This window comes from Canis lupus, chromosome 15 (assembly GCF_048164855.1).
Source record: "Canis lupus baileyi chromosome 15, mCanLup2.hap1, whole genome shotgun sequence".
Taxonomy (NCBI): domain Eukaryota; kingdom Metazoa; phylum Chordata; class Mammalia; order Carnivora; family Canidae; genus Canis; species Canis lupus.
Window position 1 is genome coordinate 28,673,925 of NC_132852.1, and position 15,462 is coordinate 28,689,386.

Consider the following 15,462-nt stretch of genomic DNA (forward strand, 5'->3'; position numbering starts at 1 on the left):
AATAATTGAAAATTGTTTAGAATTTTCTCTTACTAATTGATCATCTATTTTCTGATGGAATAAAACTAAGTGTCAACAAAACATGAAAATGATAGAAATATAGGTGAATATTATCTGATCAAGGGATAGGAAAGGATATTTTAGCTTGTAGGCAATGAAAGAGACGACTGATAGACCTGACTTCTCATGTAAAAATAGTTTTAAAAACCCCTTTCTCTATTTAAAAATACAAAACCAATACAATACAGAGTAAATGGCATGTAACACATTGGGAAAGTATTTTTAACAAATACTTAAGGTAATTATACTTGGCATACAAAGAAATATATTATTAAGACCAAAACTTATAAAAGGAGGAAAAGATGTGAACAGGTTAAAGAATTTTCTAAGAAAATTAAAAAAACAAACCCTTTACTCTCAAAAAGAATCAAATTAATATAAAAAGAATGAGGTACTGTTTTAGGTATATATAGTTGACCCTTGAACAACACGAGTTTGAACTGTGTGAGTCTATTTATATGAAGATTTGTTTGTTTATTTATTTTCCTGCCCAGCTGGCACACTTATTAGCATGAAACAAGCCCCTCCCGTTCTGGATCCCATGCCCACGAAGTCCCAAGCTCCCACAGCAGGATCCCTCTGCCCCCTTTCTGAAAGGAGCTCTCAGGCCTTGTCAGTAGCCTGAGTTGCCCCAAGGGCTGTGAGCTGCTGAATCTTCTGGCTCATCATCTCCATGACAGCCTGTTTCATGGCATGTTTCTCCTGCAGAGCTGGTTGGATTTTCTCCACTTGCTTCGTAAGAAAGTCTATCTTCCTCTTGAAAAAGTCCTTGGCATCCTCAGCTGTCTTTTCTACATAGTATCCTGTTCCCATTATCAATGAGTACATGTTCCACATCATGTAGCTTCCCAGGGACGTACATAGAACTCGTCAGTGGGACGAATAATTCTTCCCCCTGGTTGTTCTAGCTCAGCACACTCAGACAGTCCTTGGCTTCCCCATACTTGGTCTGTACCACCTTGAGCTGGACAATGGACGTGGACAGGAACTCCACTTCCTGGTCCAGCTGGTTCTTGAGCACATCTAGCTGCAGCAGGTTCAGCATGGTGATGTTAACCAGCTGCACCATGTTGGGAAGGAGGACCTCTATATGAAGATTTTAAAAAATAAATACAGTAGGGGGCACCTGGATGGCTCAGTTGGTTAAGAGTCTGCCTTTGGCTTAGTTCATGATCTTGGTGTTGCTTCGCTGGGAGTCTGCTTCTCCCTCTGCCCTTCCCTCTGCTCATGCTCTCTCTCTTTCTCAAATAAATAAATAAAATCTTAAAAAAATACAGTACAGTGCTGCAAATGTATTTATTCATGATCTCTAGTTACTTTATATAAAAATACAGTATATAATTCATATGCCATGCAAAATGTGTGATAATCGGTAGCGGAAACCAGTTGTTTATGCTATCAGAATGTCTTCTGGTCGATAGTAAGCTGTTAGTTAAACTTTTGCATAGTCAAAAGTTACACATGGATTTCCAACTGCATGGGGAAGTTGCTGCCCCTCACCCTGGCACCATTCAAGGGTCAACTGTAGTTATCAAACAGCAAATGTCTAATGCTTGAGCATGCTCACTGCGTATAAATTGTAATTACATGCCTATATTATATTTAGGTTACATATATTGAAAGCCCCCCAAACTATTAATACTGTTTGACTTGGCATCTCCAGTTCTCAGGATATTTCCTAAGGAAATCTTCCAAAGAGCAGATTTTCATAAAATAATTTTATCATTTCTTATAATTGAACAGTTATATACATCCAATAAAACAATTTAAATATCCAATGAATGGGAAATGGTTAAGGTAAATTGTGTTGCATCCATATAGTGAGATGATAAGCAGCCATTTAAAATTATATTTTTAAGTAAGTTTTATTGCTTCTGTTACAATGGAATGTGAAAAAATTAATATGCATATTTAAATATATGGTTTCAATGATATTTTGTTTTTTTAGCTATAAACTAATCAGATTTCATGGAAATATTTGGGGCTTTCTGTTTTGGAGGTCTGGGCTTTTATGACTCCATTGTGGATTTAAGGGGTACTTTTTTTTAAGCCACAAACTACCAATGATAAAAACAGGTTTCTGGAGGCATGGTTCAAAATGTAGAGAACTTTAAGAATAGGGTGTGGAGGTAGGAAGGATGGCCTGACCTGAGGGAGAAGTGGATGGGACAGAAGCAGGGGTGGTAAGTTCAAGTGGGGTACACCTTTGCTGTGTTGCCTCTCAGCTGTTTGAAGATGAAGGATCCCAGGGGAAGGAGGCTGATCGAAAAGGGAAGTTGGCATATGTTAGATACTGGAAGGAAGGTACTATACCTCATGACCTTAATTTTATGTTTGGTGAACAGAATATAGACTCAGAAATATTTTTAGGCTAGGGCCATCCCCTAGTTAGTGGAAATGATGCTTGCCAGTAATAAGGTTACTCCTTCACCTTTCTGTTCTTATAATCACTGCAAATCCTTGCATGGTCTTTAGAATGGGCCATGCTTAGGTAGAGTATACTCCAGAGAGAAGACTGGTGAGCAGTGGGGCACTAGGTGGGTACTTAACTTCATTGATCTGTGGAGAAGATGGATCACTTAAAGTACGGGGGAAAGGTCTCATTGTCGATATCCATTTCATTACTTAAAAATCTTTTGTTATTTTTAGTACACAAAATTATTAAAAAAGTCCAAAACATCAGATAACTCCTGATGACTTAAAAACAATATATTTAATACATGTACATAATGATATAATTCAAACTATATGTTAAGATATGAAATAGAAACAAAACATCCCTTCCCATTTCACACTGTGTCTTTCTCTCTCTAAAGGTTACCACTTAGCCTTTTCTGTATTCTTTCAGAAAAAAAATTTATGCATATACTAGGATGTGTTTATGCATGTATTCAGTAAGTATTCATTGAATGACTTCTTTATACCAGGCATCATTTTATGTTATTGTTTTTTTATTTGAGTATAGTTAACGTGCAATGTTACATTAGTTTTGGGTGTACAACCTAGTAATTTTGCAAGTTATCCTATGTTCACCAGAAGTACAGCTACTATCTGTCCCTTTACATTGCTGTTATAATCATGGACTGTATTCCTTATGCTCTGCTTCTCATTGCCATGACTTACTCGTTCCATAACTGGGAAGCCCGTATCTCCCTTTCCCCTTCACTCATTTTGCCCAACTTTCTACTTCCCTTCCCTTTGGCAACCATCAGTTTGTTCTCTGTATTTGTAGTTCTGATTTTTCTTTTTTCCTTTTTTAAAGATTTTATTTATTTATTTGAGAGAGAGAGAGAGAGCACGAGGCACAAGCTGGGTGAGGGGCAGACAGGGAGAGAAGCAGACTCCCAGCTGAGGAGGGGGCCCAATATAGGGCTTATTCCAGGACCCTGAGATCATGACCTGAGCAGAACTCGAATGCTTAACCGACTAAGCCACCTGGGTGCTCCTGATTCTGCTTTTTGTTTACTCATTTTTTAGATTCCATTTATGAGTAGAATCATATAGTATTTGTCTTTCTCAGTCTGACTTCTTTCACTTAGTATAATGCTCTCTGGGTTTATCAATGTTGTCTCAAATGGCGTAATCTCATCCTTTTCTATAGCTGTGTAATATTCCATTGTGTTTACTACAATTTCTTTATCTATTTGTCTGTTGATGGACATTTAGGTTACTTACATGTCTTGGCTATTATAAATAGTACTGCTGCAATAAACATAGGGGTGCATATGTCCTTTTGAGTTAGTTTTGGTTTTCCCTGGGTAAATAAATATCCAATAGTGGAATTATTGGATCATATATTATTTCTATTTTTAATTTTCTGAGGAAACGCCATACTGTTTTCCACAGTGGTTATACCAATTTACACTTTCACCGACAGTGCACAGGAGTTCCTTTTTCTTCACATCCTTGCTAACACTTATCTTTCATCTTGATTTTAGCCATTCTAATAGGCATGAGGTGGTATCTCATTGTGGTTTTGCTTTGCATTTCCCTGATGATCGGTGATGTTGAGCATCTTTTCATGTCTGTTAGCCATCTGTATGTCTTTTTTGGAAAAAATCTCTATTTAGGACATCTGCCCATTTTTTAAAAAAGATTTTATTTATTTATTCATGAAAGACACACACACACACAGAGGCAGAGACACAGGCAGAGGGAGAAGTAGGCTCCATGCAGGAAGTCCGATGCGGGACTTGATACTGGAACCCCAGGATCACGCCCTGGGCGGAAGGTAGGGGCTAAACCCCTGAGCCACCCAGGCAGCCCTCTCTGCCCATTTTTAAATTGGATTTTTTTTTTGGGGGGGGTGTTGACTTGAATGAGTTCTTTATATATTTTGAGTGTTAACCCCTTATCAGATATATTATTTGCAAATATCTTCTCCCATTCAGCAGATTGTCTTTTAGTTTTTTTGATGACTTCCTTTGCTGTATAAAAATATTTTTATTTTGATGTAGTCTTTATAGTTTATTTTTACTTTTGTTTCTCTTGCCTTAGGAGTTGTATCTAGAAAAAATGTTGCTATGGCTGATGTAAGAGAAATAACTGCCTATGTTCTCTTCTAGGATTTTTATGGTTTCAGGTCTCATGTTTAAGTCTTTAATCCATTTTGAGTATATGTATGTAAAGTGTTAGAAAGTAGTCCAGTTTCATTCTTTTATATAAAGCTGTCCAGTTTTCCTAGCACCATTTACCGAAGAGACTTTTCCCCATTGTATATTCTTGCTTCTTTTGTCATAGATTGACCATATAAATGTTGATTTATTTCTGAGGTCTTTATCCTGTTCTATTGATCTATGTGTGTATTTTTGTACGAGTACCATACTATTTTGATTACTACAGTTTTGTAGTATATGTTGAAACCTGGAATTGTGTGTGATATCGCCAGCTTTGTTCTTTCTCAGGATTTTGGCTATTTGGGTAGTCTTCTGTGGTTCCATACAAATTTTACTTCTTTAGTTCTTTTAGTTCTATTTCTTCTGGTTTTGCAAAAAATGCTGTTGCTATTTTGATAGAGATTGCATTGAATCTATAGATTTCTTTGGGTAATTGGACATTTTGACAATATTAATTCTTCCAATGCATGAACATGGACTATCTTCCCATTTGTTTGTGTCATCTTCAATTTCTATTTTTTTCTTTTTAATTTTTTATTATTTTAAAATTTAAATTCAATTATCCATCATTAGTTTTAGACATAGTGTTCAATAACTCATCAGTTGCATGTAACACCCAGTGCTTATCATATCATGTGCCCTCTTTAATGCCCATCACGCAATTACTCTATCCACCCACACATCTCCCCTCCAGCAGCCCTCAGTTTGTTTCCTATGGTTAAGTCTCTCATGATTTGTCTCCCTCTCTGATTATTTGTTTCCTCAGTGTTTTATAGTTTTCAGAGTACAGGTCTTCATATCATGTCTAGATATTTGAGCCTTTTTGGTGCAATTGTACATGGTGTTTTAAAAATTTTTCTGAGACTTCCTCGTTAGAGCATAGAAATGCTACCTATTTCAGGGTATTAATTTTGTATCTTGCAACTTACTGACTTTTAAAATTACTTCTAGTAATTTTTTGTGGAATCTTTATGATTTTCCATGTATAGTAAAATGTCATTTCTGAATAGTTACAGTTTAACTTTTTTTTTTTTTTACAATATGGTTACCTTGTATTTCTTTTTCTTGTCTGAATGCTGTGGATAACACTTCTAGTTCTGTGTTGGATAAAAGTGACGAGAGTGGACATCCTTATCTTGTTCCTAACCTTAGAGGGACAGCTCTCAGTTTTTCCCCAATGAGAATGATGTTACCTGTGGGTTTTTCATATATGTCCTTTATTATGTTGAGGTATGTTCCCTCTAACCCAATTTTGTTGAGTTTTTCTTTTTCTTTTTTTTTTTTATCAAGAATGGATGTTGAATCTTGTCAAGTGCTTTTTTTTTTCATTTATTGAGATGATCATATGAGTTTTATCCTTTGTTTTATTGATGTGGTATATGATGTTGATTGATTTGTGAATCTTGAACCATCCCTACATCCCAGGAATCAATCCCATTTGATTGTGGTGAATGATCTTTTTGATGTATTATTTGTACAGAATTTGCTAATATTTTTTGAGGATTTCCATATCTGTGTTCATCAGGGATATTGGCTTGTAGCTTTTTGTGATATTTTTGTCTAGTATTGGTATCATGGTAATGCTGGTCTTATACTATGTATTTGGAAACTTTCCTTCTATTTGTTTTGAAAGTTTGAAGAGAATAGGTAGGACTATTAACTCTTAAATGTCTGGTAGAATTCACTTGTGAATCCATCTGGTCCTGGACTTTTATTTTTTGGTTGTTTTTTGATTACTGGTTCAATTTTGTTACTTGTAATTGGTCTATGCAGATTTTCTGTTTCTTCCTGGTTCAATTTTGGAAGATTGTATGTTTCTAAGAATTATCCATTTTTTCTAGGTTGTCCAGTGTGTTGGCATATATAGTAATAATAATATGCCATTATCCTGGCCAAAAGTTTGTCCATTTTATCTTTTCAAAGAAATAGCTTTTGTTTTTTTTTCTATTTTTTAATCCCTATGTCATTTCTTTCTGCTCTGATTTTATTATTTCTTTCTTCTACTCACTTTTCCCTTTGTTCTTTTTCTAGTTCCTGTAGGCATAAGGTGAGACTGTTTATTTGAGCTTCTTATTTTCTGAGGTAGGCCTGTATTGCTATACACTTTCCTCTTAGAACTACAGTTCTAAATCTAAATCTAAGATTTTGGACCCTTGTTTTTCATTTTCATTTGTCTCTATGTATTTTTTGATTTCTTATTTGATTGCTTCATTGACCCATTGGATGTTTAGTATCATGCCATTTAATTTCCATGTGTTTGTGTTTTTTCCAGTTTTTATTTCCTGTGATATATTTCTAGTTCATACTATTATGGTCAGAAAAGATGCATGGTATGATTTCAGTCTTCTTAAATTTATTGAGGCTTGTTTTATGGCCTGATATGTGATCTTTTCTGAATAATGTTACATGTGCCCTTGAAAAGAATGTGTATTCTGTTAGTTTTTGGGTAGAATGTTCTGTATATATCTGTTTTGTCCATCTTGTCCAATGTGGCATTCAAAGACATTGTTTCCTTATTGATTTTCTGTGTGGATGATCCTATCCATTGATGTAAGTGGAATGTTAAGGTTTCCTACTTTTTTTTCTTATAATTTTTAAAAGATATATTGAGATATAATTGACATATAAAATTCTGTAAATTAAAGGTGTACAATGTAATGATTTGATATACAAATATGTATTGTGAAATGGTTAACACAATGTAAAGTTTCCTATTATTATATACCATCAATTTCTTTCTTTATTTCCATTAATATTTGCTTTATGTATTTAGATGCTCCAGTGTTGGGTATGTAGATATTTACAGTTGTTAAAACCTCTTGTTTCATTGATGCTCTTATCATTATGTAATGCCTTTCTTTGTCTCTTATTGCAGTCTTTTGTTTTAAAGTCTATTTTGTATGATATAAGCACTACTACCCTGGCTTTTTTTCACTTCCATTTGCATGGTGAATGTTTTTCCATTCCTTCACTTTCAGTCTCTATGTGTCTTTAGGTCTCAGGTCAGTCTCTTGTAGGCAGTATATAGATGGATCTTGTGTGTGTGTGTGTGTGTGTGTGTGTGTGTTTAATCCATTCCAGCAGTCTGTTTTTTTGATTGGAGTATTTTGATCATTTACATTTAAAGTACCTATTGGCAGGTGTGTAGATTTCACCATTTAAAAAAATTTGTTTTCTGGTTGTTTTTGTAGTTCTTCTTGCTCTTTTTCTTTGAGATTGATGGGCATCTATAGTATTTTGTTGGGCTTTCTTTGTCTTTTTTTTTGGTGTATCTATCATAGGTTTTGGATGTGTGGTTACCATGATATATAGCATCCTAAGTAAAGAGCAGTCAATATTAATTTGATGGTCATTTATGTTCAAATACATTCTGGAAAAAAAAGAAAAAGGATTCTTTTTCTCTTCTCCATCTCTTCCCTTTTTACTCCCCTCTCCACATTCCATGTGTATGCTGTCATATTTTACATCTTTTTATTTGTATTTTTATTATGTCTAGTTATGGCTATTTCTTTTCTACTTAAGTCTCTTTAACATTTGTTGTAAGCCTGTTGTAGTGGTGATAAAATTGTTTATCTTTTTTTTTGTCTGGGAAACTCTTTATCTCTCCTTCAAATCTGAATGATAACCTTGCTGGCTAATTTACTCGATGGGAAGATTATGAGAGGAACAGGTTGGAGGAAGTGTGCTGGGATTGGAAGCTTTGGTTTGGGTTATGTTGAGACACCTATTAAACAATCAAGTGGAAATGTAGAGCAGAGAATCAGCAGCATAGATATTGTTTTAAAGGCATAAACTAGATGAGAACAATTGGGTAGTGAATATAGGATATGTATATGTATACATATGTACCTATATAGTACTGTGTAGTATACATGTGCAAAGAACCTTTTAGAAATTCAAGTTTAATATATGATGTGATTAGTGTAAGTCCCAAAGAAACAAGAAATTTCAGAAAGAATTACAGAAAAGTTTGCAGGAGAAGAAGTAAGAATCCTTGGATATGGTTACCATGGAGACTTCAATATCCCAGGAATGATAGGCTGAGTGGACCTAATTGTGACCTAGAGCCCTGTAGAAGGGATGGGATGGCAACCAAAGCAGACTTTCTCCCTAGGACTTTGAGGAGCAGCCGCCTGTAAAAGAAAGGAATCAGATATTTCTTAGAAAACCACCACCAAATTCAAAATACATTCAACTTTCCCTTGTCTGATCTATTCTTCTCCTGAATATGATGTGCAAGATGTTTCCTACAGAAAAATCTTAATAGGAGACCAACAGTGATGGGATGAGGGAAGAATGGAGAGGTGGAGAGTTGGCTCCATGGGCTAGAAGGGGAACAAACAGGAATATGGTAGCTGAGAAAGAACTACATAGAGGAAAATATGCCTTTGGTAGAAGGAAATGATCAAAAAGGTAAGGAGTGCTATTAAATGATAAAGGATTAAAGATATGACTCTATCTTTCTGCCCTTCCCAATTCCCACTAAACTGATAATATTAAGTAAGTAGAACCATAAGATTATTTTAGAAAATGGGAGAAGAGGCAAAAATGATGGGAGATGCCAATACACTTTTGAAAGATTGGAAGAACAGAAAAAGATGGAAACCAAGTGCTGCTGATGAGAATTTAGACCTATTCAGGATTTAATAGCTACAGATACATGGAGAATGAGGTTGAGTCATGGGGCTGAAAATGGAGTGGGAAGGTTACCTGAATTTTCTATGTCATAAAGTCTGACTGCCTCCCCAGGTCCCCTTCCTGTGCCCCACCTGAAAAGCTGGATTTAATCTCCAGAGAATTTGAAATGGAGAGGGTCTGGTTTAATGGACAACAAATAACTAAATATATACTACATATATAGTTGTACTTATATATATTATATATGTAGCATATGTAGTTTTTTTGTATATTTTTTATTGGAGTTCGATTTGCCAACATATAACACCCAATGTTCATCCCGTCAAGTGCTCCTCTCTGTGCCCATCACCTAGTCACCCCGTCCCCTCACCCACCTCCCCTTCCACTACCCCTTGTTCGTTTCCCAGAGTTAGGAGTCTCTCATGTTCTCCCACCCTCTATAAAAAATAGTGAAAGGGATTAAAGGGGAAATGAGCAGAAATGAGAAAAAATGAGCATATATAGTTTTGTCTTATATATATATATTATGTTATATACTTTTGTCTTTCTTATACTGATATCATGTTCTCCCTCAAAGTTTGTTTTAAATATTTATATTCAATTTTCTTTAATTTTATCCTTTTTAAACTTTGTTTTCCTTACTGAGCTTTTCATAGAAACTATTTTTATTAGGCTTCTGCCTTGAGAGACTCCTTCACAGAAAGCACCTTTTTTTTAAAAAATATTTATTTATTCATTCAGAGAGAGAGTGAAGAGAGAGGCAGAGACACAGGCAGAGGGAGAAGCAGGCTCCATGCAGGAAGCCCGATGTGGGACTCGATCCCCGGTCTCCAGGATCACACCCCGGGCTGCAGGTGGCGCTAAACCGCTGCGCCACCGGGGCTGCCCAGAAAGCACCTTTTGATTATCATTTTAATGGGATACAAATAACCCACACCCTGTGTCCACAGACTTCTCACAGACTTCTCTCCAAACCTCCTTTCACATCAGTTTTTCCCATCTAGGTGCTTACAAGTCCCTTACCATCTGGCCAAACAAATCCACTATTACCCATGAATTGGGAAAAGTTTCATACCTCAGGCCATTTTCCCATCCTGACAAAGATGGCAACAACATGTTCTTGGAAGTTTTGATTTATTCATATAATCCAGAGCTATCTGTAAATCAGGAAAAATATTTTTTTTCTTTGTCAACTTAATAGAGGGACCTCTTATGAAGTCAAAAAAGATGTCTTAGTGGCAACATGGAAGAACAGTATGAATAAGTACACTAGGAATGGAAAGCAAACTCATACGTTTTATGCCTTAACATCTATTTAAATTCAATCCCATTTATTACTCTTCCATTTTATTATAGAGTTCTGCTGGGTACTCTAGTCTTTATGGCTTAATCCAGGATGGGTCACTCTAGTTGCACATTCATTTGCTGTCCCATGGTCAAGCACTGGTTCTCTGCCAAGGTCTAGTAGCCACTCAAAAGTTTTAATCAAAAGAATACTCACTTGCTAACATCCTGCAGGATTTTGCTGTGATTTTTCTACTGAAGTTTGCTACAATTTTTACACATTGTCCTGGTTGACTATGCAAATTTGAAAATAATTGAATTTGCTGGGTCAAAGTTCACTTGCTATGCAACTGGACAGCTACAAAGCCTTCTCTTGCTCTGAGCCCACTCATTTTTGACTCAAGAAACAGACCAATGTAGCCTATCCAAATATGGTATATATTGTCCATAAAATACAAGTGGGCCACAAATATTGATCAGTGCTATGTTGGTGAGATTAATGTGCAGCAACTTGTCTTGCATATTAAAGGAGATGTCCTAGTATGGCTCAGACCACTAGACTCCTAGGAACTTAGGCCCTGAATTGGATTTTTTTTCTCATTTGCTGGCATGCATGTATCTGGGTACCTGCTACTTACTGCTCCATATTATATGGGATAATGAAACAGTTAGAGGTGAAATAGCACTGTGTCAGTTTTGAAAATTAAGTAAAAGGGGCTTTGTTGATCTATCACAATGATAAGAATTCCTCTGGAATATTTCCAGTTAAAGTCATCACCTGTTTTAGTTAGCAATGATTCAATGCTGTCTTTCAAGATCCAATTCTTCTGGCACAGAGGAGGTGGCGAGTCAAATAGTTCTATAATAGAAATCACCAATCCTGTATCTTTAAGTTATTCATGGTAGCATTGAACTCAAAATTTTTCATAAGGATATATAGAGAGAGTATTACTTTTGGTCTATTATTTTGGTAGGAACAGGGGGATCCAGGGGCTTCCACTTGGCCTTTTTTAGCATAATAATTCTTACTGAATGGGTCAGGAAGCACCAATGTAGGTGTTCTGTCAGTTGGTTGAGTAGATCTATTCCAACCATATACCTAAAAACTAGAAAAATGTCTCTGGAATAGATCCAACATTCAATTGGACTGACTTTGTGGGGACTTAAGTCATAACTCTGTTTGCCACATGGCTTCCATAAACTCCCACCATGATCTACATATTGCACCAAGTATGCTCTGGGTCTGTATGGACTAGCCTTAGGTCAGAAACAGTGGATAGGACGACTTAACATCATAAAGCTGTCAATTATGACACGTACATAGGTGACCATTTGATGGTTAAAGATTCTCCATTGCAGTCCCAATAAATAATGTTGGTTCATTTGGATATCAATATGGAAAAATGGATCTTGACTCTTATCTAATATGCACAAAAATGAATTCTAGATGAATCCATAGATCATGATATGAAAGGTAAAACAATAAAGCTCTTAGAAAAAAATTGAATTTTTATAATCTGAGTGGAGGACGTCTAGGACAGATTTCTTAAAGTTTTTTTTTTTTTTTTTGTAATTTATTCATTTGGGAGAGAGCAAGGGAGAGCATTAGTGGGAGGAGGGTCAGAGAAAGAGGGAGAAGCAGACAGGGAGTCTGACGTGGGGCTCCATCCCAGGACCCCAGGATCATGAAGTGAGTCGAAGGCAGGCACTTAACCAACTGAGCTACCCAAGGCAGCCCAGGACAGATTTCTTTCTTTCTTTCTTTCTTTCTTTCTTTCTTTCTTTCTTTCTTTCTTTCTTTCTTTCTTTCTTTCTTTCTTTCTTTCTTCTTCTTTTTTTTATTAAAAAAAATTTATTTATGATAGACAGAGAGAGAGAGAGAGAGGCAGAGACACAGGCAGAGGGAGAAGTAGGCTCCATGCCGGGAACCCCACATGGGACTCGATCCTGGGCCTCCAGGATCGTGCCCTGGGCCAAAGGCAGGCGGTAAACTGCTGAGCCACCCAGGGATCCCCTCAGGACAGATTTCTTGATGGTACACAAGATAGTGTACAAAAGGGGCCAACCATAAAGGAAAAATTGATAATTGACCATATTAAAATTAAAGAGTTCAAAAGAAGGATTAAGAAAGTGAAAGGGATGGGATGCCTGGGTGGCTCAGTGGTTTAGAGCCTGCCTTCGGCCCAGGGCGTGATCCTGGAGGGGATCAAGTCCTGTATCAGGTTCCCTGCATGGAGCCTGCTTCTCTTTCTGCCTGTGTCTCTGCCTCTCTCTCTGTGTCTCTCATGAATAAATAAATAAAATCTTAAAAAAGAAAGTGTAAAGGAAAGCCTCAAATGGGACTTGTGTCCATAATAAGAATATTTACAACGTAATAAGAAAAAGGCAAGGTAACCAATAGAATATGTGTAAAAGATGTAAATCCAATAGAACATGTCTAAATTGTAAGAAATACATGAAACATTGTCAAATTCACTAGCCATCAGAGAAATGCAAATTAAAATAAAAATGTGAGGATCCCTGGGTGGCGCAGCGGTTTAGCACCTGCCTTTGGCCCAGGGCGCGATCCTGGAGACCCAGGATCGAATCCCACATCGGGCTCCTGGTGCATGGAGCCTGCTTCTCCCTCTGCCTGTGTCTCTGCCTCTCTCTCTCTCTCTCTGTGTGACTATCATAAATAAATAAAAAATTAAAAAAAATAAAAATGTGATACACATACATATCAGAATGACTAAATTGGAAAAGTCTAAAAGTCAAGTGTTGTCAAAAATGTGGGGCAATTTGAATTGTCATATACTTCTGATGGGATTGTCAATTGGTATGGCCTTTTAGAAATTGTTTGGCAGTATCTACTAACATTGAATATGCACATACTTTATGGCCCAGTAGTTGGTATGTGTCTCCCAAATGCATACATGCTTTCATTAAAAGACTTGAAAATATCAGTAATAAAAATAAATAAAAATAATGAAAACCAATGAGCAGATAACATCACAGTGGATTCCCAGGAGTGGAACCCTAACTCCACATTGATCCATATCATCATCTCATCCTGTTACATTTCATCACATTTTAAATTTCTTATTCTGACCTGCTCTCTCTGTATAGCAATACTCTTATTTTAGAGTGGAAATTAAAAATATTTTCTTGAGAATGCGAAGTAGTTGCTTAAAGTTTCCTGCTGGATTCTTAGTCAATAACATTCAGTTATTTGCTCTTCATTTGATCTATCTCCATATAGCGCTCATGCTATTTTTTCTGTTCTTGTTCACCGTTAAATTGTGCTGAATCCTTTCAAATTTCACCCTATGTTGACACATGGTGTTTAGAGATTGCACTTGCCTCTAGTCTGTGAACTTAATTTCCCCTAAAGGATCTAACAGATAATCATGTATATGTTCTCCTTTACCGTGAAGGCATCCAAAACCCACTGCTCAGATTTTTGATATTTTGAACCTGATATACCTGATATGCTGCAAGCCCCAGCATATACAGTACCATCATTAAATTGCTTTTTGTCTTTATACCCATTCTTTACTGCTTACTCCCTTGACATAAGCATGGATTGTAGCTAGTAGAACCTTGAAAAACTTACATTCACAGCCATCACTATATAGCACATACTCATAAGCCTTCTATTTTGTGGCTTTAGAACTATCATTTTTTAAACTTTCTTTGCTTTTTTCCCCCTTCTATCATGAGCCCTAGCAGGTAGTTTTCCTTGGGGTACCATTTTTATAATCACTTTATGAATGCTGCTTCATCTAGAAGGTGAACAGAGAACTATTAAAGTTATTTTGAGATGTGGGAGCTGGGCTGTCAGCTGTGCTCACTCATTACTTAAATGACTCATTTCAGTTCACCAGTTTTACAAAGCGTGCAATACAAATTTGTGCTTCAGTAAACTTTTAAGTTTTAGAATTTCAAGAGTCTACTGTTTTGAAGTTGGAATATTAATTAGGTTTTTCCTTAGTGATCTATCACTCTAATTTATGTTGGTATTTAGCGGAATTCCAAGATCATTCATGAATAAAAGAGAGAGGTACTTTGAAATATGGGAGTCCAAAGGAAGACTAGATCCTCAGTAGAAAATTATAGCCATTTCTCTCAGGATTTACTTATGTTGCATGCTATCTCTGTGAATCAGATTTGTTAAGTGCTATTCCTTTTTTTAATTTTTAAGATTATTTATTCATGAGAGACACACATAGAGGCAGAGACATAGGCAGAGGGAGAAACAGGCTTCCTGTGGAGAGCCCAATGTGGGACTCGATCCCAGGACTCTGGGATCATGCACTGAACTGAAGGCAGATGCTCAACCACTGAGCCACACAGGCATCACTGTTAAGTGCTATTTCTTTGAAGCTATCTTTTATCTCTACTTAGACCAAATGATCAATCATGGTTGCTGTTCCTTGCTTTTAGGGCTTGATCTTAGGCTCCAAAGGAGACTGGATTTACATGGTCTTCTATTTTGACATACTTTGTAAGAGAATAATATGTCTAGACCTAGGAATAGCTATGAAATAAAGTATGTCATGAGTGCCCTCAAATGTGTTTATTGTGCTTGGCACTGTTTCTTTTCTTTCCTATCTTTTTCAATAAGTACAACTTATCAGGAGATACGTCTATCAAGAGTACTGAGCCATTTTGATGGTCAATATATTTTGATGGTCAAGTATTATGGAAAGAGCACAGTAATCCTCCTCTAATGGAACTGATGTTAAAGGGATTGCTTCTGGATTGCTAGGCTGCAGTTCTGTAAGTGAGATAAAATAGGTAACAGGATTAGAACATTTCTGCTTTTTCATTTATATACATATATTCTTATAAGAAAGTTCCCAAAATATAAGTACATTAAGAT

General features: G+C 36.3%; 2 long non-coding RNA genes and 1 pseudogene across 12 annotated transcripts in view; 1 reads left to right on the forward strand and 2 right to left on the reverse strand.

Moving 5' to 3' along the window:
* Positions 1–663: 663 nt before the first annotated feature.
* Positions 664–1,150, reverse strand: LOC140605506 (prefoldin subunit 5 pseudogene; annotated as a pseudogene).
* A 7,442-nt stretch (positions 1,151–8,592) lies between these two features.
* Positions 8,593–11,837, reverse strand: LOC140604802 (uncharacterized). Its single transcript, XR_012007618.1, has 4 exons — positions 11,751–11,837; positions 11,377–11,457; positions 10,390–10,471; positions 8,593–8,809 (listed from the first exon to the last, which is right to left on the reverse strand). It is a non-coding gene; the product is annotated as an uncharacterized lncRNA (long non-coding RNA).
* LOC140604801 (uncharacterized) overlaps positions 8,735–15,462 on the forward strand; it is a 119,827-nt gene continuing 113,099 nt past the window's right edge. For 6 of the 11 annotated variants that reach the window (XR_012007604.1, XR_012007610.1, XR_012007605.1 and 3 more), the window contains exon 1: positions 8,736–9,089. This is a non-coding gene — a long non-coding RNA (uncharacterized lncRNA). Of the gene's footprint in view, positions 9,090–15,462 lie in introns of all 11 variants that reach the window. The other 5 variants (XR_012007613.1, XR_012007612.1, XR_012007614.1 and 2 more) reach the window with 2 other exon arrangements.